The sequence below is a fragment of the Larus michahellis genome, chromosome 2 (genome assembly GCF_964199755.1).
Source record: "Larus michahellis chromosome 2, bLarMic1.1, whole genome shotgun sequence".
NCBI lineage: Eukaryota > Metazoa > Chordata > Aves > Charadriiformes > Laridae > Larus > Larus michahellis.
The window spans coordinates 57349557-57373817 of NC_133897.1; the positions used below are offsets into that span (position 1 = coordinate 57349557).

General features: G+C 41.5%; 1 long non-coding RNA gene across 1 annotated transcript in view; it reads left to right on the forward strand.

Moving 5' to 3' along the window:
• LOC141739068 (uncharacterized) overlaps positions 1 to 24261 on the forward strand; it is a 77850-nt gene that overhangs the window by 42332 nt on the left and 11257 nt on the right. Inside the window, exon 3 of the long non-coding RNA XR_012585573.1 lies at positions 20082 to 20194. This is a non-coding gene — a long non-coding RNA (uncharacterized LOC141739068). The remainder of the gene's footprint in view (positions 1 to 20081; positions 20195 to 24261) is intronic.

The following is a 24261-nucleotide window of genomic DNA, read 5'->3' on the forward strand; positions in this document are numbered from 1 at the left end:
AACACCAACCATCAGAATATTATCTGCAGATTGGGACATATATTGAGCATAAAAGAAAAACATCTTAAATTGATTAAAAGAAATCTTATGATCCTGCGTGTATAAATTCATCTGTCACAATCACTGCTACGAGATGTTCTTGAGATTAAGAAGAAAATCTCAAACTATCTGGGAAAAGGGACAGTGCGTCAGGTGGGGAAATGATAAGGAGAGAGCAGGAACCACCAGGAGAAAGAAGGGAAGTGAGAGTGGATGAGAGGATGGAAGAACCTCATGCTGGCTGGGAAATGAAAACAGGATTAGAATATAGCTGGGCAGGGGAGGAAAGAGAGGGAGAGAGAGGTGTGCTAAAGACGAGTCTCAAACTGGGGGGAAATTAGAACTCTCTGGATGGAGATTTGAGGGCAAACAGAAGGCGGGTACAAAGACTGTATATATCCTGTATGTTGGAACATCGTAAAGGGAGATACTGCAACAGGGAAAAGTGGATGGTCAGGGGAAGTTGTCATAGAACAGCAAGACTGAGTAGATGAGGAGCTACAATGTAAAATGGGAATTGATGCTGTCTAGACGATAAGACTGGGACTGGGAGAAGAAAAGGGACTGTGCGTAAGCATCCGGAGGACTCAGATGTGTTAGGCAAGTAGAGAGATGTGCTGGGAGCAGCGAGTGGAAAGGTTTCATGAGAAAGATGAAATTTAGATCCTGAGGCAGCAGCAGGGAAGAGATTAATGAAGGCAAAGCTGTGTCAGGGAAGGTGAGACAGGAGGGGTAATGCTGACGTGGGATAGACAAATAGCCGAGGAACATGCAGTAGTACATGTGATATTTAGGTCCCCTCACAGTTCCTCTGCTGTCAGCAAAAGTCTGTTTAAATGCTACCAGAGTGCGTGTCATCCCACTTCAGTGTTGCCAATAAAGAGGTCAACAACCTATTGCTATAAGCTACTCCATTAAATTAAATTACTTAGATCTGTGTGGAAAATTCATATGGTTGACAGTGCAGTGCTGCAGTGCTTACAAGTAGTTTACAAGTACATGATGGAACTTCTGTTTTTTCACTTTGCTTTCAAGAAACATAAAAAAAAAAACAACACAAAATGCACAGAAAAATACACATTGAGAGTACTATTAAAGTTTCACTTAAGCACCTGGAAGTTTGCAAATTTCCAAAGCACTCAGAACTTTGTAATCATGATTACATTTCCCTGCCCTATTCCACAAATCTGCTCTGTGATACCATCTTAAATTGAAAGCATGCTGTTTTTTGGGGTTTTGTTTGGTATTTTTTTTCCACAGGCCATTTACTCACTGACCTGCTTTGAGAGTGAATCAGGAATGAGTACTGGGGCAAGGTATTGCCTTTAATACTCTTGCTTCGGTTGTTACAAAAACCTGTGAGATGTATAGTAATGGAACATGGCAGCTGTAGGAAGAAAAAGAACAAGTCATACAATAGTTGAATACTGGCTCACAGAGTTGGATTCTCTCCCTTTGCCTTTACCATTCGGTCCCTGTGCCTTGCCAGGCATCACACTTTTCCGCAGGTGGTCACTAATTGTGTGTTCCTCATTTCTGGGGTCCTGACAGGAGACTCTAGGGTCTGTTTTGCAGAAGCGCTGAGCATTCACAGCTGCAACTGAAGTTAGTGGTACTTGTGTTTTAAACATATAAAGGACTATGTAATGTTATATACTCTGAAATATCCATATGATAAATTTTAAGGGAACTGGTTAGTGAAGTCAACTGGCATGAAAAATACAGGGATTTGAATGTGGAGGAAGTTTGGAATTTCTCAAGTCAAAGGTACAAAACTATCTGTAATTTGGATCCCAACAAGGTGGGTGGAAAAGACTTAGGAAGAGGGCCCCAGCCCTAACTGGATGAATAACCATCTCAAAGGGGATATTAAGAGTAAGCAGGGAGCTTACAAGGGATGGAAAAAAGGATCAACCAGCAAAGAAAGCTATGTCTTGGATGTCAGGAAATATACAGGCAAAGTGAGAACTGCCAGGAATCAGACTGAGTTGAACCTTGAAAAGAAAATTAAAGCAAGCAGCAAGAAGTTCTTTGGTTATAGAAATAAAAAGAGAACAAGAGAAGAAAAGAGATGAAATTGGAATGCTATATGAACTAAAGATATGGTAGGGATTTGATTCTCAAAATATAACCCAAAAAAGCGAGCAAATACTTTTTCAATTTTTCAGTTTTCAAATAAGGGTGGTGATGGGCAGGATGACAAACAGGAATAAGGATATGGAGAAACCAAAATGAGGTGAAGCAAAATTCAAAATACTTACTATGATCACGTGAGAAGAGTAGATAATCTCCACTTCTGAATGTTGAAAGAACTGTCACATGAAATTGCAGGTCACAGGGAAACTAATTTAATAAATCTATAAAAGGGCTGGTGCCAGGTAACTAACAAGAGTAAATGACACGTTACTATGAAATTATATTTAATATTTCTAGTAAATTGAAAGCACAAGTGTGGTGCTGCTGAAAGGGAGGAAATCTGATTTGGGGAACTTGCCTTCTAGGCTCATCTCCCTAATATGCAGCATTTTAGATTATATTTTAAAGATAAGGACAATTAGAAATGGTGGGGGAAAAAACTATATTGCAGCTGAGGTGTATCGAATTTTGTCATGCCAGGATAATCTGATATCTACGTTTGATATGCAATGGCTTTTGTCTGTGTGTAGTTCACTGAAAATTTCTTGTAGATTATATATGGACAATGTAAGTCATTAAGAGCCAACACACAGGGTTTAACACTGAAGCTTCAAGGTGAGTAAAAGGGTATGCAAGAATGGCTGGTACTCACAGGTGAAGGACAGCTGGCAAGAGAACACAAGTAGACATTTGGAAAGATGGTTTTGGTCCTTACCTACTTGAATATTTTCAGTAACAATGCTGGCTTAGAATTAACTGTATGCTAATAAAATCTGCTCTTTACTTCAAGACGGGAAGCACTGTCAAAAAAAAGGAGAGATCCAAATATCATATGCAAAGAATCGTATGACACTGAGGACTGGACTGTTTGTGAGGTCATTCATATAAAGAGCTAAAGCCAGAAATTTCTGCTCTAGGCTGAGAACTCATCAATTTTCCTATCCATGAGGAGGAAAAAGGCCTGGGGTTTTGAGTTACATTGTGACAACAAATCTTTTTGTCATTTGAAGGAGCCCAGGAAGCAGCAAATGAAACTCTTAAACTATGTCAAGGATAACTTCAGTAAAGATAGGAAAGTATTAACACTATTTTACAAGGCGTAGGTGAGATCCCAGAATGGTATACCACGTACAGTTCTGGCCCTGTGTGGTGAAGAATGATGAATTTAAACTAGAACCTATGTCTGTCTTATGGGAGAAAATAAAAACAGCTTTGCCTGCTTTGTCTGTTACAAAAAGAGGCTGAGGCAGGAAATTTTTAATCTCTATAAATACAAGTGAAGAGGTGGAGCTGGTCTGAAGGTATGGGGGCAGTGAGAAGAATAGTCAATACTGGATTTCAAGAAGAGTTCTCTAAGCTAAAGGAAATCAAGGGCAAAAGAATGCACAGATATGAATTACACATGTATGTATTAGCCTAGGAACTGGGATAAGCTTTGTGAGTGTCAGAAGGCTAGTGAAAAGCTTCTGGTAGAAGAGAGATGAGCAAAAACGATGTACCACAGCTGCAGCTAGCATTCCTCCAGTGCATACTGACTTTCCTGCTGATTTCTCTCCCTCTGACCGGCAGCAGCCTGGATTCCTCCCTCCAAGCTCCACGCAGGTTGCTACATGTTCCGTTTTAAAATGTTTGTTGTTGCCATGTCCTTTGTGCCAGTACTTGCTGATTTTCTGAGGCCAGACATTACAAGCACATAAGTCACAGAAGAGACAAGGAATCTTGTCTTGCCAGCCCATTACAGCCTCATAAGTCTCACAGATGTTCAAATATATTGGTTTTGAAATGAAACTCCCACTATGTGGTTGAATTATTGCTGCTAGTGAAGGACCTGCCTCCACCCTATCTGGCTTCCCTTTATTGTTTGGTGGTGCTTTCATGGTTGTTTGCGCGACTGGCGTATCTTATTTCCAGTGATGGCTAAAGCTCAGTGTTCCAAAATTCTGGGCTTGGTTCCATTTATCGTGACACATGGACTTTCTGCACTTATTCCATAGTAATATTCATGCTTTTCTTTACCTTGGTCTTGCATTTGCCCACAACAATGGGCTGGGTCAAGCTTGAAGGTCCATCCCTAACCCTGTATCTCATTTCTGAGGATGGTCAGGGCCAGATGACTGAAGAAGGCTGTGGACAGAAGGCAAATGACAGAAGGCAAAAAAGACAGAAAGCAAGACTTCCTCAAAACACTCTTCAGGCTCCAGGAATTTGTGGCTCAGGTAATTCCTGAGCCAGAGATGGGGCCTTTGTTTTTAATAGCTCTGATGGATTTTTCTTCTGTGAATTCGTTCATGAATTTTTAAATGCAAGTTAACTTGTGGTATCCCACAATATCCTGTGGCAAGAGGTTAGCTGGATTTACTGTGAGTTAAGAAAGGGAAAAACTACTTTTTTATGTTATTGAAAAATGCTTCCTGCTTTTCATTTGATGCCCTGTGGCTTGTATACCAGAAGAAACAGTGTGTAGTTGTTTGTTTCCTATTTACCATGCTTATGCCACTTCTGATTTTACAGACATCTATCATATTGTCCCTTAGGCTGAAGGGTCTTAGTCGTTTTAATCATTCCTTAGATGGAAGCCAGTCTATAACTTTTGTCAGCCTTGGTATCCTGCTCTGCACCTTTACCAGATTCACTAATTGTTTGGGTGTAGTGGACAGTGGTTTCCTTCTGTGGTAGTTTGTATTGGGATTTCATATGCAGCCAGTACTGACAGGTGAACTGATAGCACCCTTGAATTCTCAAGAGCTCAGTCAGATGGTGTTTTGATATTGAGCCTTTAATGTAGCTCTGTCCAGTGCTCAAAGCAGTGCTTTGAGCTGCCAGCTTTGCAGAGTTCTTCAAGGTGCTTAACATTGTCCCTGTTCCTCCCTTACTTCTCTCTGAAACTCCCTTTACCTTGTCATACTTTCCCTGTATGCATGCGTCCTCTCTGGCCTTCTGCAGACTCCTTCCCCCCAACCTTGAGTGCCCCCGTCCCAAGTATAACAAACATAGCTCTAAAAAATGAATCTCTTCCTAACAACAAGCCTTACAACTCCAAATGCTAGCAGATCAGAGCCTGTCTAGTCTACTTCTCTCCCTGATTCCCAACCTTTGCTTGCCAGCTTCTGGTCCATCATCATCTCCTACCTGTTTCTCTGTATTTCTACTCCCAAAGCCCGAGGGTGTCTCCTCCTTGCTGTCTCCTGCCCTTGTACCCCCTACCTATGCTGACTTCCCTGGCGTAGCAATCATAACTGTTCCCCAAAGCAGCGTTGCTCAAGCTGATGATCTTGAACACCTCCTAAAAGAGGAAATGTAGCTCTATCCATGTTGCCAACACAAGAGCCACAGCTCATCTCCTCAGCCTTTCTCAGTTCACCATTGCGCAGCGAAGGGAAGGCATGGGAAGGAGTAGGCAGCCATCTGGTAGGTGCATGCACAAAGAGGTCTTCAGCCTAGGCACAGCCTTTGGTCCTGTTAGCTTCCTATTCCTGTGCCACTGCTGTCTCAAAGTGAATACCCTCATTTTCAAGTGCCTGACAGAGAGGGGGAGAAAGCTTCCAGGAATGAAAAAAAAGCAAAAGAAAGCAGGAAAAGGAGAGAGAAAGTTGAGTTGCCTCTTCCCCCTCCTTGTTCTTGCAATTGTCTTGAGGCCCCACAAGTGAGCTACCCCCATCTGAGAACTGCTGCCTTCTCTGCCTCACAGGCTGAGGCACTTCGAGATCCTCTTACTCTTTTCCAAGTCCGTTTGGGACCACCCCTGTATATTAATTGTCTAAGGCAGAGCTAGGAGGAAGCAGAACCCAGAAAACCAACAGGCAGTGCATGTAAATCAGTTTATTCCCCCTTTCATCCTCTGGTCTAGGCATTGTTTTTATCTCTCTCTTTCTCAGGTCTGACCAGTATCTCTCAGAGATCAAAAGATGTCTGGCTTCATCTTGTCTGCATTCACATACATTACACTCCTAGTACTTGCTTGAGAATTGGTTGTGATTGTTGTCGTGTGATTAACTGGATAACCTGTTCTTGTTACCTTTGGCTACTGCAACAGGACCGTGGTGAACTACATGCTTGGTGCCTCTGAACCCCTCTAGTTAGTTCTTATCAGAAAAGATGGTTTAGTTCTTATCAGAAAACTTGGCTAGCTAGATTTGTGACAATAATATTGAGACTGATGATAAATGCCAAATGTGATGGCAAATGGTCAGGTGACTGGCAATAAGCCCAGTACCACAAGCCACTGCTGACAAGAACACAGTACTTTTGCCCAAAGCAATTCTGGTAGTAACCCCCCACCTTACTGGGGAGTGGAAGTCTTTTCAGCATTCTGCTGTGTAGCACCCTTCCACCTTGCTTTGAAGGCTTTCTCTTGATTAGTAGACCACTGGTTTATTTTGTGCTATTTTTTGGCTATAATGGTTACTGTCATTTTTAGAACTGCTCTTAGTGACTTTATCATGGCTAAGTTTTGAGCTGCACATGGAAAGTCATTTCTGGCTTCAGCTTGTCTTGTAAGTGTCTTCTTGAAATGTGGTTTTATATGCTGGAGGATGTTGAAGAAATTAATTATTCTTGATCCTGTCTCATACTGAGAAAATAATTCTGATTAGTTGCATGATTTGCGCTGACCTGCTGTTAGTGGGTTGGCCTGTCAGTGACACCAAACTTTGCACTCTAATATGTTTATATGTATGTGTTCGTTGCTTCCTGAAAATTTGCACTGAATAAGAACTAGTGAACTGATAAATTAATCCAGCCTTATGTTACTTGCTTAACAATGTTGTATTTCCAACAGACTAGAAGTAAGTCTCTGAAGTTTGTTAATCTAAGATATTCATGGAAACCTTTTTTGGTGGTGGGTTAATTAAATGTAAAAGGCACTTTTAACTTATCGTTTGCTTGCTACCAATCCAAATCTTTGCTGAGGCCAAAACTGGCATCTGTGCGAACCGTTTGCTACATTATTCCCATGGCCTAGTCATCCCTAACTGCCCCAAACCACAAATCATTTGCTCATTCCTGTTCAAGCCATCAGTCTAGCCCTCTGGGCTTTGCAGAATCCAGCAATAAATCTATCTCTGATGACCCAGATCTTCTGAACCTTAACCTTAAAATTAAGGTTAATAGTCCAGAGACCCCTAACAGTAAGAGAATTAATCACAAGCCATTTGTCTCTGATAGCCTAGCTTCTAGTCCTACAGGTCACGCAGTACCCAACAATACCACCATCTCTTTAGTTCTTGCTGTCCCAAAAATAATCTGAACCCTAACCCTAACTTTTAACCTAACCTGAAAACCAATATCTGATCCTGAATTAACCATGAATCTTTAGTCTGTGGTGCAATGAAGAGATATCGTTGGTTAGCCTTTGTGTTGATGACATCAGAAACTGAAAAATTATGGCTTATGGTTACCAGCTGTAAATTTCCGTGCTAGCCCATGGACTCATGACAGCAAGTCTGAATGAGTAGATATACTTTCTGCTACTATTATGGTTAGAAATGCAACTGAAACTAGCTGGCAGAAATGCTTAGTTTTGTGGCTGTAATAAATTGGCAGGTTACAATTAGGAGTAGGTCTGGGTATAGAAAATGAGGAACCGATGAATTAGCTTTACAACTGCATCATTTCCTCTTCAATGAGGCAAAGAAAAGGTCTGGAGCCAGAATCTTCTAGTCCTGGAAATAAAGAAGAGACCTAGAGGCAGTATGGGCAGATGCTGCCATATTCTCAAGGTCTGAAAAATCTAATCTTAAATATCTAACGCTGACCTGATCCTTATTCCAGTACCTATGTAGAACCAATCCTACAGACAACTACAGTTTGTTTTCAAAACCCTAGACCTAATCTACCCTACGTCCAAGAGGCCAAGAATACTCAACTCCATACTCTTCCTGAGCTGTCCATCACCCTTTGCCTGGAGGACTTACAGAATGAAGAAAAAAAATTGTCCCATAGTGCCTCCTGCTTGAAATCTTTCCCTATTCCAAATGCTAATAATTGTCTTAATGCTAGTATAGAGGCCAAGAACAGGTAAAGACCCTTCTGGTACCTTCTCTAGTGCTTGATCTTTGAACACGGCAAATCTTCAGTCCTGTAATAGGACCTGCTATGTAATAACAACCTAAAATACTCAGTCCATGCTACTCTGAATGCTAAACCTAACCTAGCAGTTTCCCTATGCTGATAAGGAGAAAGGATGCCTTCTGATTTGGGTTTGAATATGAGTTGTTCTGAGTGTTAGAATTTAGTTTAGGTTTACAAGTAGCTTCAGACAGTGAGAAATTCTGTGGCTGACTACAGAGAAATTCTACTTGCCCAAATCTTGCAAGCCCCAAGGGATTGTTAAGGTTGCAGAGAAATGGCTTATAATTCATTTAAGCCTATTGTAAGTCACAGTTCTTTCTTCAGGTTTGGGCAGTGCTTCAGACTGAGGAATCCTAGCTTTAGCTTTATTACTGAAACTCAAGTTTCCAGTGAGGGAAGACGATGCACGCAGGTAGCAGAGACAAAAGTTTTACAATGAGAGTGATTCCTGACGTGGGTTTCAGCCCTCTCCTTCAGGGTAGGATTTAGGTAGTGAAAACTGTGAAGCTAGATTTGTTCCTGAATCTTACAGCCACCAAGAGGGTAAGATGTGGGATGAAGTTAGTAGGGGAAAAGAAGTTATGACTAATTTCTTATCCCTCATCAGGCGCGACTAGTTTAAAATAGACTAGGACTAAACAACCTGCAACTCATGAGAACCATAAAATTACTCATCAACTATCTGACCTGCAGGGTACTTACCTCATGTTGGTCATGTTGGCAAGGTCCCAGAATAAGAAAAGTCCCTGGAGTTCTAGACTTCCTCTCCCCCAGCTTATCTCTGCCCTGAAAGACAGGTTCTTGAAGTGCTGAAATTACTCATCAGTTATTTTTTCCTGCTAGCCGTGTCCTTCATCTTACCTGTTATGACTTGCAAGGTACAAGCATAAAACTATTCAGAGAATTCTCCCCCCTCAGCTTCAGCCCTGAGAGGGAGGTTTGCCTCCTTACAGAAACAAAACTTAAATCATTTCTATCAAATGAACACATGACTCTGGTACAACTTGTAAGATTCAAGAGTAAGATTCATGTTGTTACTTTTTCTTTTCTGAAGGAACTTCTATCAGTACACCTAACCATATTCCTAACCATGATCTGAAACAGAAATTACAAACCATTAGAGAAAAAAGGAAGTTAATTGTGAACTAATTCTTCCTGCTAACTGCATCTCTCCGTCTTTACAACAGCAAGACTTGCAAGACTCAGAAATAAACCTCATTTTCGATTTCTTCCCATCCTAAAAATCCTAAGCATCTGAAACAGATGCTTACAACTCGAGAAGTTATTTGAAATTCCGAGGTTTAATACTAAAACTAGCTCTATTGGTTTTCTTTTCCTAAAACCTGATCCTAACTATAGTATTCATTCTGAGCTGAGTCAGAGGCTAGACAGAAAAAATCAATCATACACTCTTTCTCCACACTAACAACTACTTTCTTCATCCTTCTCTACCAGCACCTGCATGATTTAGGCTTGTGTTTCATTCTACATTTCCTCGTACTAAATTGCAACCCTTGAGCTGACCCGAACATTAAGCCTGAAGGTAGTAAAAGTAATCCAAGACAGTTTGCAATACAAACATATTACATTTTACATTGCAAACCCACATTTTAAGTTGTAGCGCTCACCTGCTCATTTGAAATTCCAAAATTCAGGAAGGAAAGCAGCTCCTTGCTTCCTAATCCCAACCTTTACCAGAAAGACGTTGGCTGCGCTGCTGCTCTGTGCCACAGTGCCCCCAGGCAGCCCCATGATTGCTCTGGCAAGGCAGCAGGTGAGCGGATGGGGGAAGGGGATGAGGATTACTAAAGCAACCCATATGCACATGGCTAGCTAAGTAGAAATACCCGTCAGCGTTGATCTTTATAGGGAGACACATGTAACTGGTTGCGGCAGCTGCTCCCTGAGCATACAGTAGGTAGTAAAGATGTCCTTCCTAACTAGTTCCTAGTTTCATCTACTGAAATTGTCATGGGAGACCCTTTTTTCAGGCGATGGCAAATTAAGTCCTTCTCCAAGGCATGCAGCCTTATTCTCTCTATTGTTCTTTGTCATAAGACACCCAAACACGTCTATATTTCCCCTGTGCCTTGGTAGCAGGAAGTGTGGAAACCCAGTGGGCACTCCCAGGAGCTCTGGCCTTGAGCTCCAGGCTTGTGAAGTACATAGGGTCAGAGGTTGTCATGGCCAAGGGCCTTCCTTGGTCTCTGTACCTCAGGTCTTGGGGTGGTGTGAGGGGTGCCCAGAGGCTGTCCACACTGGGGTGTCCACTGCCTCTTCCTCCCAGCTGCCCATGGCTTGCTGCTGGGAGCCCGGGCAGAGAAAACATGCCAAAATCTGTGCTGAGAAGGGGATAATTTCCTGCAGTGTCCTAGCTACCAAAGTGTGCCCTACAGTTGCTTGCCAGCAAGCCGAAATCACCTGTTTCTAGCAATTTCCTACTGTAGAAGAGTGTTTTCCAGTGTCCAGGAACAATTTTCTTTATTGGTGTTTATTAAGCTTTAAAGATAAAAATTAGTGTGTAGTAGTTTCTTACTGCATTGGTGGCAGAGGTTCCTCCTCATTCCAGTCCCCTTCCTCACCCTGAAGGCCTCACTGGATGCATCAGAAATCCTATCTCTTCTGTTTCTCGTTTCTGAATTCCAAAACAAACCTAGGCCTGTTCCCAAGAGCAATGATGAACTACATCTGATTCTGTCCATGCAGACAGACTTTACAGGCAAAAGAGACACCTTTTTCAGACCCCCCCTTCAAAACCTAGACATAACCACAGCTTAGCAGCTCCCAAACACCACAGACCTTCTGGCACTGGTGGGCCTCATAGAATGTCATCCTCTTATTCCAAAGCAAACCCAACCTAACTTTTCCTTTATTTTTGGAAATCTGAAGAGCTCTAACCTAATTTGATGTTGAGTATTGGGTTATGGATAAAAATGTAGTAAATCCAGGCAGTACAAGGGCCATAAAAATAAGTTAGGCATTTCTATTCTAGAAAGGAGAACTTATGGGAAGAGTATGATAAGGGTTTATAAAATCTTTAGCAGAATGGAACAGATCAATAGGGGGATCATTTCTTCACTGTCTCCTTTAATACACACCTAGGGTAATAAAATGAAATAAGAAAGATGCATGTTTCAAAATGCTGAAGAAGTTGGTTCTTTTCAGAACATGTAACTAAGGCACAGAATCCTTGGCTGGATTACTGTGGATATTGTTTACATGTGCTCAAGGTGAGGTGAGACTAGACAAGATCATGAACATGAAATTCAAGGCTGAATGTTGGGGATGTATTATCAGGCTTACTCTGTTTTATACTCTAGGCATCTCCCTATGATCATTCTCAGAGCCAGGTGGACTGTTGGTTTGACCTTCTATAGTCAATCCATGTTCCTAAATCCAAGCCCTACGTGGCTTTATCAAGTGTGGCCAGTGATCTGAAACAGCTACAGATCCAGCCTTAGCCACATGGAAAAGCTGCTTTCACCTGCCATATGAAGTCCATTTCCTAGCCAAGCTGAGCTCACAGCCCAGGAGCAAATCAAACTGGCCAGCTCCTGATCTCCCAAATCCTGGCCCTGACCTTGAAATATCCCATGAACCTAGGACGCTAATTATAATCCACTTTTCTTTGAAAGCCATGCAGTGAAGGATCGAACATACCTTCCCAGACACTGTCATTTCAAAGTTTAATCTAGTACTGTAGGTGTAGCCAGAACTAAAGGTGCCTCAGAAGTAATATTCATCTTTCACCCTTCCTTACCCCGTTCCTGCAAGTCTTGAAGGTTGTAGCAGTAATGATGCTTTTTTCATCTCTACTTCTCACATTTCTAATACCAACACTCGCCCAAAGCTATACCGTAGCTTTTTGACCCCTTATCTCCCAAGACATAAGCCTTTGGTTAGTGCTGGCAGTGCAGTCTTTCACCTAGCTCTGTGAGTGTTGCAGGATCTGGCAGTGAACTTGACCTCTTCTTTTTCAAACCCTAAAGCTGTTACCAACCTTAATACTAATTTTCCCAATCTTTCCATAAATCCTGACACCTCCAGTCCTCTTACAATCTCTCCATCTGCCAAAGGCTGCTCTTCCTTCTCAACTGGCCGAATGCTGGGACAGATTCCTTACACCCTTTGCACTTGCATTCAGTGGCTGAGAATGTTAATTTCTGCCTTTCATGTTCTTCCCACAGTATGTACACCGAGCCGTGATTTTCAGCCTGGCTGTGTCCTGAGTCATTGGCTTCTTTATCTTGCGTCTATGTACTTGTTCTGCGCACTAATGGCTGTCACTGTTTTGATTTTTCCCTTGGACAGCTCCGGTGCTGTTGACATTTGTATGCGTTTCCCCAGGGCTGGAGATATTTCTCTTGACATTTTCTCCTCCAAACTGAAATCACATGTCTCGCGAACGATGCTGTTTCTGATTAGAGAATCTTTTTTGTCTCCGGAGTTACATGTGGATACCAGAGTTCTCCATTGTGTAACTCACATATCTAAGTTACCCTTTTCTTCTTGATTCTAGGTAAAAACAAAATACTTTCCCCGCCTCCATCCCATCCCCAATACCTATCCGCAGTATCTTTCTGCCTAAAATAATGTACAATTATCTATTATTCCTGTATTTCCTAGCCAAAGCACAGGGTATGAGATAGGGACAAATCTTTGCCTTATTAATCCTTATGGTCAGTTCTGTATTTTGGATCCATTTTTCCTTTGTGCTGTTTCAATGATTATGCAATTCTGTTTGTCTAGAAATCCAGCTTTCCTGTGGAGCGAGTCATATTGCTTCTCTCCATAAATGTTGCCTTGTTCTCTTCTTAAACACGCACCCTTCTTCAGTGTGAGCGTCACTCCCTCATCACTTCTATCCTAGGTAATAAAATGGCAGGATTTCATTATCCTTCAATTAAAGAGGCACTTTATTAGGAGAAGCCTGTTCACAGATGCTGCAAGTCAACTCCAGCTAGCACTATGACTACATAATGCAAACAGACTGGTGCCTCCTCCAGACTTTCTTCTCTAGCTCACACTCCATGCACGTTGCTACATCTCTAAAGAGAGACTGAAGCAATCTACACAATTATTGGTATGGTTTGCACCCTTTTCAGGTGGTGTTAAGGCCTCAAATAGGAGAATTTTGCTTACGAATTCCTTGTTTGTCGTTTGGTTTACAAGGCTGTGTTTCCATGGTTAACCCAGCTCAGCAGAAGTCATTTTGAAGAAGTCATTAGTTTATTCAGTGACAAGATACCTTTCAGCTGAGTTCTCTGATTCAGCTTGGGGCAGGGGGGAAGGGCAGGGGGACAAGAAAACAAAACAGGGTGGAGGTGGTGGAGGGTTTATTTCTAGACTCTAGTCCTGACTTGGATTTTGTTTCTGCTGACATCAGATCATTGTTTCAAACACTGCTACACCCAATCTGTACGGGTTCAAGAAGAATTCAGACTGGCAGGGTCCAACATATACTCTCTGATAAATGCATCGATTGCATCTTTCAGTTCCTTTGAAAGCAGCAATACTGTAGTGATGTATTTGGCCTGGTGTTTCTCTCAGAGGATTATGCTCAATTCACTGGTCCTTGAGCTGCATTGTTTTACAGAGAGAGGTTTGTTTCATGCAATCTGTGCAGAGTTCATGCAATGTGCCCTCCGATCGCTCCTTCCTCCAATCAGTTCCAGTAATTTGGCATTACTAAGAAGAGGTGGACATATTTTGTTTCATTTCAAACCCACTCACACACTTTTGAAATGAGGAACAGAACTCCAAAAGGATTAGATTTGTTTTCCTTTTAAAGGGGGGCAAAATGCCAATTTGGGCTGCTGTGAAGAGAAGGAAGTCCTGAATTAACAATGTATGAGTTCCTAGCAGCGGCCAGACACTCTTCCCTCTGTCTCAGTTATGAAGAGTGGAGAAATCCCATGTTATCAGTAGATTCCACTTCTTAGAACTGCACCCCACAACTTCTGAAAAGCTCTCCCGTTCATCCCATTCTCCCAGGAAGCAGTTCTGTTGTGGACAGAAATTGTTGTCCTCACATCTATTCATTTCTGGATGGGAGGAGTAATGGCAGCTTGTGCACTCTATAGCAAGGCAGTTGCTACATTCGTCTGCTTTGAGAGGTCTGTTTTCAGGAGTCGGTGTCACTAACTCCTACTCATTTCCTTTTTGGGTTGGTGGAATCTGGAGCAGAGCAAGGGCAGTGCAAGTGGAAGAAGCTGAGTAAAAGAATTATGCCCAAGCCCTGTCTGCTAATGCTGTTGCTGCTGCCACTGCTGCCCAGGATTATAAACTGCATGCAGGGTACATGGGGGATGTTTACAGCTGAAAGGAGTATGGATGCCAAAATACTCAGCTGCAGCTCTGGGCAAAATGTTTCTGACCGTGCCAGTAGTACGAAACTTTCTTGTTAGGCTCTTCGGGAAAGCAGTGTCCTTCAAAAGCAGCAGCTTAGTTGTGTCAGAGCAAAGCCAGTCTGAATTTATTTATGGTGGCATACACCTTGAGTTTTGCTGTCTTAGGGCACCTTGCCTTTGTCCCTTTGCTGCTGCTGGATTTTGGAATGGGTGGCGAAGTCTTGTATGTAGCAGAGCAAGCCTGGTTTTCTTTCATGCCCATCTCTCTGAACAGATGAAGAATAAAGCATTCACTTGCAGAACCATGGTGCTTTTTTTCACAGCTGGTGAGGAGAAGAGATTTTGGAAGGAGGAAGGCCTGTCTAGCTCCCCATGTGTCGATTTACGTGATGTATTTTTTGCAGCTGTCCAAATTACCTCTTAAAAATCTGCATATTTGCAATAACTGTGCACACCATTTGCCGTTCCACGTCAGCTTAAGGTCACTGCCTCTTGCCACTGTGCAATGAAGCTGGGGCGATAGCAGCGGGGTTTGCAGCTGTGGCTTCAGATTAGCAAAGGTGAAGCTAGGTAACGGTGGGTGAGGGCAAAGCAGCTGGCACGATGGAGCTGTCTGCCGAGACAGCTGGCTATCTCTGGAGAGCAGTAGCTCCCTGCTCCCAGCTGCTGCTGCTGCCAGCACAACTTCTGTGCTCCTGCTCTTATTTTTTTTTTTTCTCTCTGCTTGGGGCTCAGAAAGCTGAGCAGCAGCCCAGAGACTGCTTTGGTGATGGGCTTATACATAGCATCATAGTTTCTTGCAGATGTGTGGTACAATCAGCAGTGCAAACCTCTCGCTTAGAGCAGTCACGACTCAGGACAGCTTCTTTCAGAAGACGTGGCACCTAGCTTTTGTTTTAGTTTCTTTATCTTTTCTTTCTTCTTCCTAAAAGAATGCAAAGATTCTTAGGTAATAAGCCAGTTGCAGCAGCTGAGACCTTGAGAAAGAAACGCCACCTATTATTATGGGTGCAATAAAAACTGAGGCTTGAAAACCTTTACCTTTGCCGGACATTCTCCCTGCTCAGCTGAGGGAAAAGCACTCCCTCTGAGCTGCTTGGGTGTGTGAGAGGCAGTGTGTCAGCCTCAGCGTCCTGCAAGGTGACCAAGATTTAGAGGTTGGAGAGGGACACCGATATTTTCATTCTCCTTCTTCTGGGACCTACCTCACCATTGCTGTTATTCCAACAGACACGGTGAAGCAGGAACAGAAGAAGGAGAGTTATGAGTTTTCCAACTCTCTCCAACTTTTTTTTTTTCCTAAGCCTGGGATTTTATAAAACTCTAACTCCAAAACATATTAAAAGCCTGAGCTGCTTACAAAACCGCCAGCTCCACAGGGTTTGCTTATCCCTAGTAATTATCACTTAATATTTGGCCCAGCACAGATATCTTTCAGTCTTATAAGGATAAATGTATTTGTTTCACTGCTATCTGAGCTCTTTTTCACCATCAGACTGAAACCTATAGTTTATTATTCCTGGACAGAGGCCTACACACACTATGTGTTACTTCTGTAGTTCCCTCAGTCAGTGGGAAATGTTTTAGTATTATTATCATTAAATATTTTGCCAGACGCTGTGGTCTTCCAGCTTTCACATAGATAGGGAGGGAAGGGACGTGTGGCTAAAGTGCAGGCTTAAGAGATGGGAGACAGGAGGTTCTTGTCTTTATCTGTGCCAAACTGCTTAGAGAGAAAATTCCTCTGGTAATAAGAAAGGTTATAAGGCCCTTAACTAGCTACTATCTCCTCGTACTCAGGCTTCTCAACCCATCAAATTAAATGAAGCATTTCATGACCACAGGTGCATTTAGCAGTAAGGCTCAGGCTTAAGTAACCTATGCAATACTTATTTGCATCATTGTTTCTTGGTATGCATAGAACAGTACAGGTTTAGTTTGTATTTTTGAAGGAGAAATTAAAGGATCCTCCTTGCAAAGTTCATAATTTCAGTAGGTTTAGTACTTTCTCAACCATTTTTTTTTGTTTACATGTATTTAATCTAAAGGGTTAATCTGGAACTGTAGATAATGGAGTTTAAATGCATAAGAGACCAATACCAACTTATTTAATAACACTGCAAAAATACAAACTAACAAATAAATTTTAAGCTTACATCTTTCAAGGTTTTAGGGCTATAGTTCAGAGTGGAAATGATAAGCACTAGGTGCTTTAATACCTATGAAGCCTTTAATTTATGCAACATTTACAAATTTAATTATATTAATATTACATATCACAGCGTGTTAGTCTAAGAGAGTGGTGTCAGGGCTGGGTGAGGCACAATATCAAGTATATTTGCAGTAGGAAATACACTAATTTCAGACTTCTGAATCCTTTTGTGCCATAATGCTGCTCTCCTAATTTGTCATTCCTAGACAAAGATCCTGGAGCTTGTAATACTCTTTATGAAAGTTGCCTTAACCACTGCCTGAAAACGTGTGCCAGTCATCTCATTTGGGCTGATGTGTCTGTAGTTTCACCAAATATTCCTCACTGTTCTAAAGGGGAGGCTTACAGGCAGCACCAGTGGTGTCATATGGGCAAAAGAGGAAGAGGAAACATTAACAAAGAGCTGACTCCACAGAGAATCAAGGATCCCTAACTCCCATAGCAGCGCTCTCACCGTGAAAGGAGGAGGGTTGAACCCGCACGCCTCACTCAGAGGTTCACTTCTCGGACTTTCTGTTGGACTTACTTTCAGTCCCCTGACCTCAGCCAGAGTAGCTCAACTTTGAAAATCAGGCCCCTTTAGGTACGATTGGAGCATATTGATTTCAGAGCTGAACTTGAGGAAATTCCAGTCTACTATATTACCCGTCCACCTGCACTTTGGGAGATGTAACTGGACCAGGAAAAAACTAGGGCTCGTCTCGTAGTTTGGCAGAAAGACGGGATGCAGGTGGATGTGGAAGAGCCGTATTGCCAAATGCAATAGGATGCTGATCCCTTCCACCCACCCCAGGAGCCGCCTGCTTTTCCCCCAGCAGCAGAGGCCATAAGGACCAGAAACTCACGCAGTGGCAAGCAAGTTAATAGTTCTCCTAATGGCCTACATGCGCTACATGCATCAAATGAAATGAGTATGAAAATGGTTCATTACCTGCCTGAGATCCAAGGTCAGGTTTTTCAAAGGAATTTAGGTACATAAAGTTGCAGGTGGACAGCTAGTAATGTTTACAAAAGCACTCATGTGCCAGATTCCCATGGATTTCAGTATGGGTTAGACACATGGAGATGGAGTGTCTTTAGGCATCCAAGTCCTTTGAGAGGTGAAGTATTTTGCATTTACTGCAGTGTCCTGCAGGGTGCATAAGGATTATTACTATAGAGCAGCTTGTGCGCTGTGAATCCAACATACTGGCTTACCCTGCAGTGACTTGTTCATCTTCCCATACCCAGTGGAACAAAATCTGTTACGTACATCCCACGTATCTACCATCCAGGGAACAATGCCTATTTGTGTTCTGGAAGCCTTCTCTTGAGTTTACTTTTCTTATTAAGAAGAGAAAAAGATGGGGGCTAGGGGGAGAGAGAGAGAGAGGCATCAGTGTCCAGCACACAGCACATTACCAGCTACACTGCCAATTAACATGCCAGGATTCCCTCGCTCACACATGTTATGTTGTTTTGATGTAACTAAACGACAGTTGCATTCAGCTGCTTCTTTCTATGGAAAAAACATCTTCAAAAGAGCAGATGAGCGTGACCCCATTTCTCATTTTGTTTCCCATTACTTTAATTGTATATATATTGAATGTATCATCTATCGTGGAAAATTGCTTTCGTCTCTGTAACATCTGCAGGACACTACTACGGCAAAGACTAGTGCATCTGCTGATGCAGCTTTTGCTCTCCCCATTTGTTATTCCGTTTCTTATTCACAAATTTCAAACCTGTGTTCGTGAAGCTAGCCTGCTAAACCCACCAATATCACTGGGAAGCGCAGGTGCTCAGCGACATAGCAGATCAGGCCATTTTTGTTTAGGTGTCTAAATATGCCTTTACTAGCTTAGACATTTGGACTCAATGTTTTTGCTCTGGGAGCATTAATCTTGCATCTCAAGTGTACACTAAATTCCAGTTTGCTTCCTCCGTCTCAGTCTGTTAAAAATTTGGTTCCATGTTTTTATTAATACCATTCAGCAGAGGTTTTTTCCTTTGCTTCAACCACACTGTCAACCCAGTGCTTGCCCATTGGTGATCCCAAAATGATCTACAAGTAATGGTCTGTGTATGCATACAACGTTCATTGTTAGAAGATGAATGTAACCCTGATGCTGAGGCCAATACTTCCAATTTCTTTGCGTGCCATCCTCTAATCCTTGTAAACCAGAAGAGACTCTGGTTTGACAGCAGGACTGGAAGGCTTGTGCGATTGATACTGAAGCTAATTTATTCTGTGAGTGGCTCTGTTTAATCCCGTGACTGTCTGTGTGCAGCGCATGCATATCATCCCCGAGTGCCTTGGTACACATGTTAACAATGGGAAAAGTACTTGGTGGAAGAATGTAACTTTCTAACTCAGCTGCTGCAGTTGGCAGAGGCTGTTCCTCCCTTAGTCCACAGTTTCTTACTTGACCTCGTGACTGCCTGTGGAAATGCCCCAAATTATTTTCTTGCGTTTTCACCTGCAGGACTTCAAATTAGAGACAGGAAAAGCATTTCAGCGGTATTGAAATAGATGTTTTTCTAATTTTGTGCTGTACTTTTTTAACTGAACTTTTCAAAGCATTCGTTTAAAGATGAAAATACACTAGTTGGGAAAAAGGAGGAGGTAGGAAACCGAAGAGTTCCACAGAGTTCTTTTTAATCCTGTTTTTAGGGAAGTAAAGACAGTTTGCTTCCCTTCAAATGAGCTGTCAGTTTACTCTCTAAAGCGAGTGGAAGTCTTTCTGAGAGCCATAGGGATCCTGAGATATCCGCCAGGGACAAAGGCATTGATGACAAGGTTCAGTACCTGGTCTCTACTTCTTGCTTTTTTTCCTTCCACTTGGTAGCATCACCCCACCCCAAGGGGTCCTTGCACCTTGTGAAGCCAGAGCCAAGTTTAATATATGGGACTGGGCCCGCAAGCCATTTTTACCCATTCCTCCAAGTATAAGCAGTTTTTCTCAGACCTCATTAGTAACAGAACATGCCCAGTGACAAGGCCCGGCAAGGTAATGCTTTAGAAACATCCCAAATTTATGTGTGTGTGTGTTTGTGTGTATATATGTCCTGGGCAAAGCAGGGAGAGAATTTTGGGGTTTTGCATCTCCTATTCTGCTGCTGCAGAAAGGACCCCAGCTGCCTGTAAGTGCTTTTCGACCAACCAGTGTGTCAGTTCAATTGCTGAAGGCCAGTTTTTTGTGGTAGTAAAAATTTTATATGTATATTATATAAACCCCACATTATATGTAGTTATAAAATTAAACATGATCTACTCTGGTTTGCTTAAATCACAGAAATCCCTGGGCAAAACAGAATCCAGGTTAGTGATAGTGAGAACATTTCCAGAAGCACTGAGCCCTGTCTCGCAGCTCCCATCTGAAAGACGCGCTTGTATCCAGCTCCTGAGGTACCGTTTCCAACCGTGTGTGTCTGTAAATCCTTACAGCATTTTGAATCTCTCCTATATTGTACCTTTGATCAGATCAATTGCGTTCCTTGCAAAAATGAGTGGTTTTAAATTTTGTGATATCTTGAGCAAGGAATAATTATCAGGGAATCTATTAAGGAATGAATAAGCTTTTGAGAAGGAGTGAACCTGGATGATAAGTAAAGCTCATAGGTGATTTTTTTTTTTAAACTGATGAGGTAGTTTAGTTCAAATGTCTAAACGCTCACATGTAACATATTCAGAAGACTCAGTCCTTTTCCAAGAGTCATGCAAGTTCCTGAGTTCCTAGGAATTAGGCTTGCTAGGTATTTCAAGAACAACAAAAAAATGAAGAAAAAATTGATGCTTCTAAGTCACTTTTGGTGCTTTGCAAATGTTACATTCCAATCAGCTCTTATTTTAAGCACAAAAGCTTATACTTTTACCTGAAAACTGGCATTCTGGGTTTTTTTTCAGGTGGGATTAATAGGTTTGCTGGTCTCTTCCTTGCTTGATAGAACTGGCTTCCTTTTATTTTTTTGAATGACAAACAGAATAGCCTTACAGTGCTCAGTAACCTACTTCGTGATAAAACAAACTAGCACACAAGTATTGTAAATTCACCACAAGCCACAGATAAGAGGGGAGAAGCTTACATTAGTGCAAATGTAAACGTGGATTTAGTGTTTGCATGTACTTAAGCCATTTACACCTCATTCCTGTGTGCGAACTAGGAGAATGATAAAATGTGCCGAAAGCTTTGGAAATTGAATTGGAAGAGTCCTTGTAGATTTATTAAAAAAAAAACCCCAAAACCTCTCTAAGTTTTTCCATCCTGGTCTCTAATATGTCTGCTTGGTCAATCCTCTGTTGAAGTCAGTGTGAGTTTGCCACTGATTTCAATGGAAATAGGTTTTGGTTCTTCTGCTGTAAATCCCCTGTTAAGAGAATCCTACTGACCAGTAATGACTCATTCAGAAACAGAACTTGTGACCTATTCGAAAAAGCCCTTTTCTGTATTTAGCACTGCTTAAAATGTATTATTTTAAAAAGTCATGTAACGAATTAGCTCAGGAAATACAACCGAAAAGTTCCCTTTTTTTCCTCAAACCCAGCCTCTTCCTCTCTCTACTCAGCTCCTCCCCCCTCAAAAAAAAGTGAAGTATACAATAATGCCAGTAATTATGTGTTATGTGATTTTTATTGCCTTGCAATTTATTACAAATGTTTTTTGTGGGTGGTACGAAGTATTTGAACAGGTTTTCAAACTAGTCAGAAATTTATTAAATATTGGTGATTGTTATTACAGGTTGTGTTTTATGATCTACAGTTGATTTATACATACAAAAACCAAAAGGCAATGCAGTGTAACTCTTTCAGCATTCTTCTTGTGGTAATGCTCCACAATGCACAGTGAGACTCTCCAAGCTGAAGGGCCTCTACATAAGCTGAAGAACAAAAGTGACCATTACTGAAGTAGAAACAAAAGCAAAAGTATTCTGCATGCCCTGCTGCTTCCACTAATTTCGGTAGGGTTTGTAGATAGACGGCATTTCCGCAGAGTTTTTTGCAAACTTTAGGAAACTCGAACTTTAGATGTTGGATTGAGAATGTTTTGCTAAACTACATGTTGAAGATCACTTGAAATGCACATGTAAAAATATCTCCCAAAGGAGGAGTCAAATAATTGCTGTTATGATGTATTTCTGATTAAAAATCTATACGATAGATTCAGGGAAAGGCAGAGGGGACATCATGTATAACAGCTAGAACATAAGGTTACCCAGATTATTTCATAACATGCACTTTTTAAACTGTGCAGTAATGAGTAATAGTCAAAAAAGGACACATGGATGTATTTGCCCTGCAGATGTCCTGCAGATCCCAGGCTATCATCTAGCTGATTTTCTCAGAAGTGCTGGTAGACCCTCTATATCCTATCCCATTTCAAATACAGATTGTATCAACCACACCATGTAAGGATTCCCCATACATGTTCTCTCCTCATTTGTTTTATTTTCCCTCTTGGTCACCCATCAGAAACGATTCCCATCCTGACTCGTTTGAGAACAGATAATAATGAACAGCAACTGACCACAGAAAATCTTAAATTTGAACAGGATGTTTTCAGATAAATAAGAAACATGCTTCTGCCTGGAAAAAAAAAAAAGAAGAAAAAAAGAAAAAAAAAAAAGGAAATTCAAATGCAATGGCTGTTTATGTACATAAAGGTTTTCCTGACCCTTCTTTCCCCCCAGCTGGTAGAAAACAGTAGATTGCTGATAAAGTTAGAAATGGGTATTTGTTCCACCCTACTTTATGATGGAAAATCTTGAGGGAAAAGGGCATGGCTGTTGCATGCACTGAGGTGCCACCACCTTTTCTCCGCAAGCCTGGCAGCTTATAGACAACTAACTTGCTGGCCCAAAGACTGGGCACTAATTTGTCTTCATCTGCCAGAGGTAGTGGTGGTTGGGAAATGAGTCACATCTCCCTCTGCTTCTGTTGTTGAAGCAGAGGGATTACCAAACTAATGAGCTGCAAGACTGTCTAGGTGTCTCAAATCGTAAGGTCCCAAAGAAAAAAAAAAAAAAAAAAAAAAAGGATGGCATGGGATTTGGGCCATCTCTATGTACTTGCATTGCAGCCAGCAGCAAAAGGTTTCTGCTTCATTTCAGCCTTCAAAAGCCATGGGATTTTTTTTCTCACATCCTCAAAAGCAGTGCAAAAAGATTGGTATTCCTAAGCATAGAAGAAAGTGGTCCAAGTGACCCTCTGGATTGACAAGAGAGGGAAAAAAATCCCAAGACATATATTCAAATCCATGGTGGGCTGCTGAAGAATAGCCTAAATTTTGATCTGAGTTTCTTTCTGGCCTTGAAAGCAAACACTGTCTAAATGAAGCAAGGATCCACACGGACATTTTCTCTGCAGCCCATTCCCTCCGCCGTGCTGTGCCTGTCAGCATAATCCCCAACGTTGCCTAAATCAAAACATGACACTGCACATATAGCCCTCCCCTAGGTAGCAGATGAGAGAAATGTCCTATAGCTTAAGCCACCTTTGGAATTCTAAAAGCATTATACTGATGGGAAAAGAAGTATCATGCTGAATGACAGTAGAGGCTTTCATTTATTCATTGGTTGTTGGAGATTTTGTTTTAAAAATTCTGTAAACGCTAAATCTTTGGTGGAAGTTTTAAGTCCCTGCTGAACCCATTGAAACACGTGGCTGTAGCAAAGAGGCACATCATTTCTTCTTTAGGCATTTAACTCCCATTTACATCAATGGAAATTAGATAATTCACACATCTGGTCCTTCGTCTAACATTTCCAACTGTGTCCTTGGGGTGCTGAATTTCAGACACTAAAACGGGCCTATTTTTAATTCTAAGCAAGTAACCTTCAGAAGTCTAGCTGCTGTTACAGTGAATAAAATTTGGCACTCCAAAGTGGAGGCAACTAAAATCTCTAATTATTTTTAATCTATTTTGTGTCATCATTTGCTTTTCTGTAAACACAGGCAAAACTATATACAGCTTCTCCAGCTACATTTGTATCTTCCACCTTTAATTTCAGATTTAGGGTACATGGATAAACATTCTTTTTCTTAACTTTGAGGAAGTTTTGATTTCCTCCACTATTCCTTGATCCATCCTAAATGTCCCTCTTCATATTTGCTATTTTCATTTTTCAAATTTATTACTAAAAATACAGACATGCACATGTACCCATACACATACATGTACACCCATAATTATTGTTTAGATGGTTACACATATGGGCCATGTATTTTGCTTAATATGGTAAAACTACACAAGTTAAAATAGTTTTATTATGTAGTATTTGTAATGTCCGTTTCAGCATCATTCTCATTATGTAATATATGCATTTCAGAAGTACGTTTAAATTCAACACAGCTTAAGAAGCAGACAATTCCTTTTGTCTAAAGAACATATTCTTCTGTGGGTAGGTGAGACACTTGCTTTTTATTTCTCATCACAAATCATTCTTTCAAGTGTCTTGATAGTTTCATTGGTTTTTGTC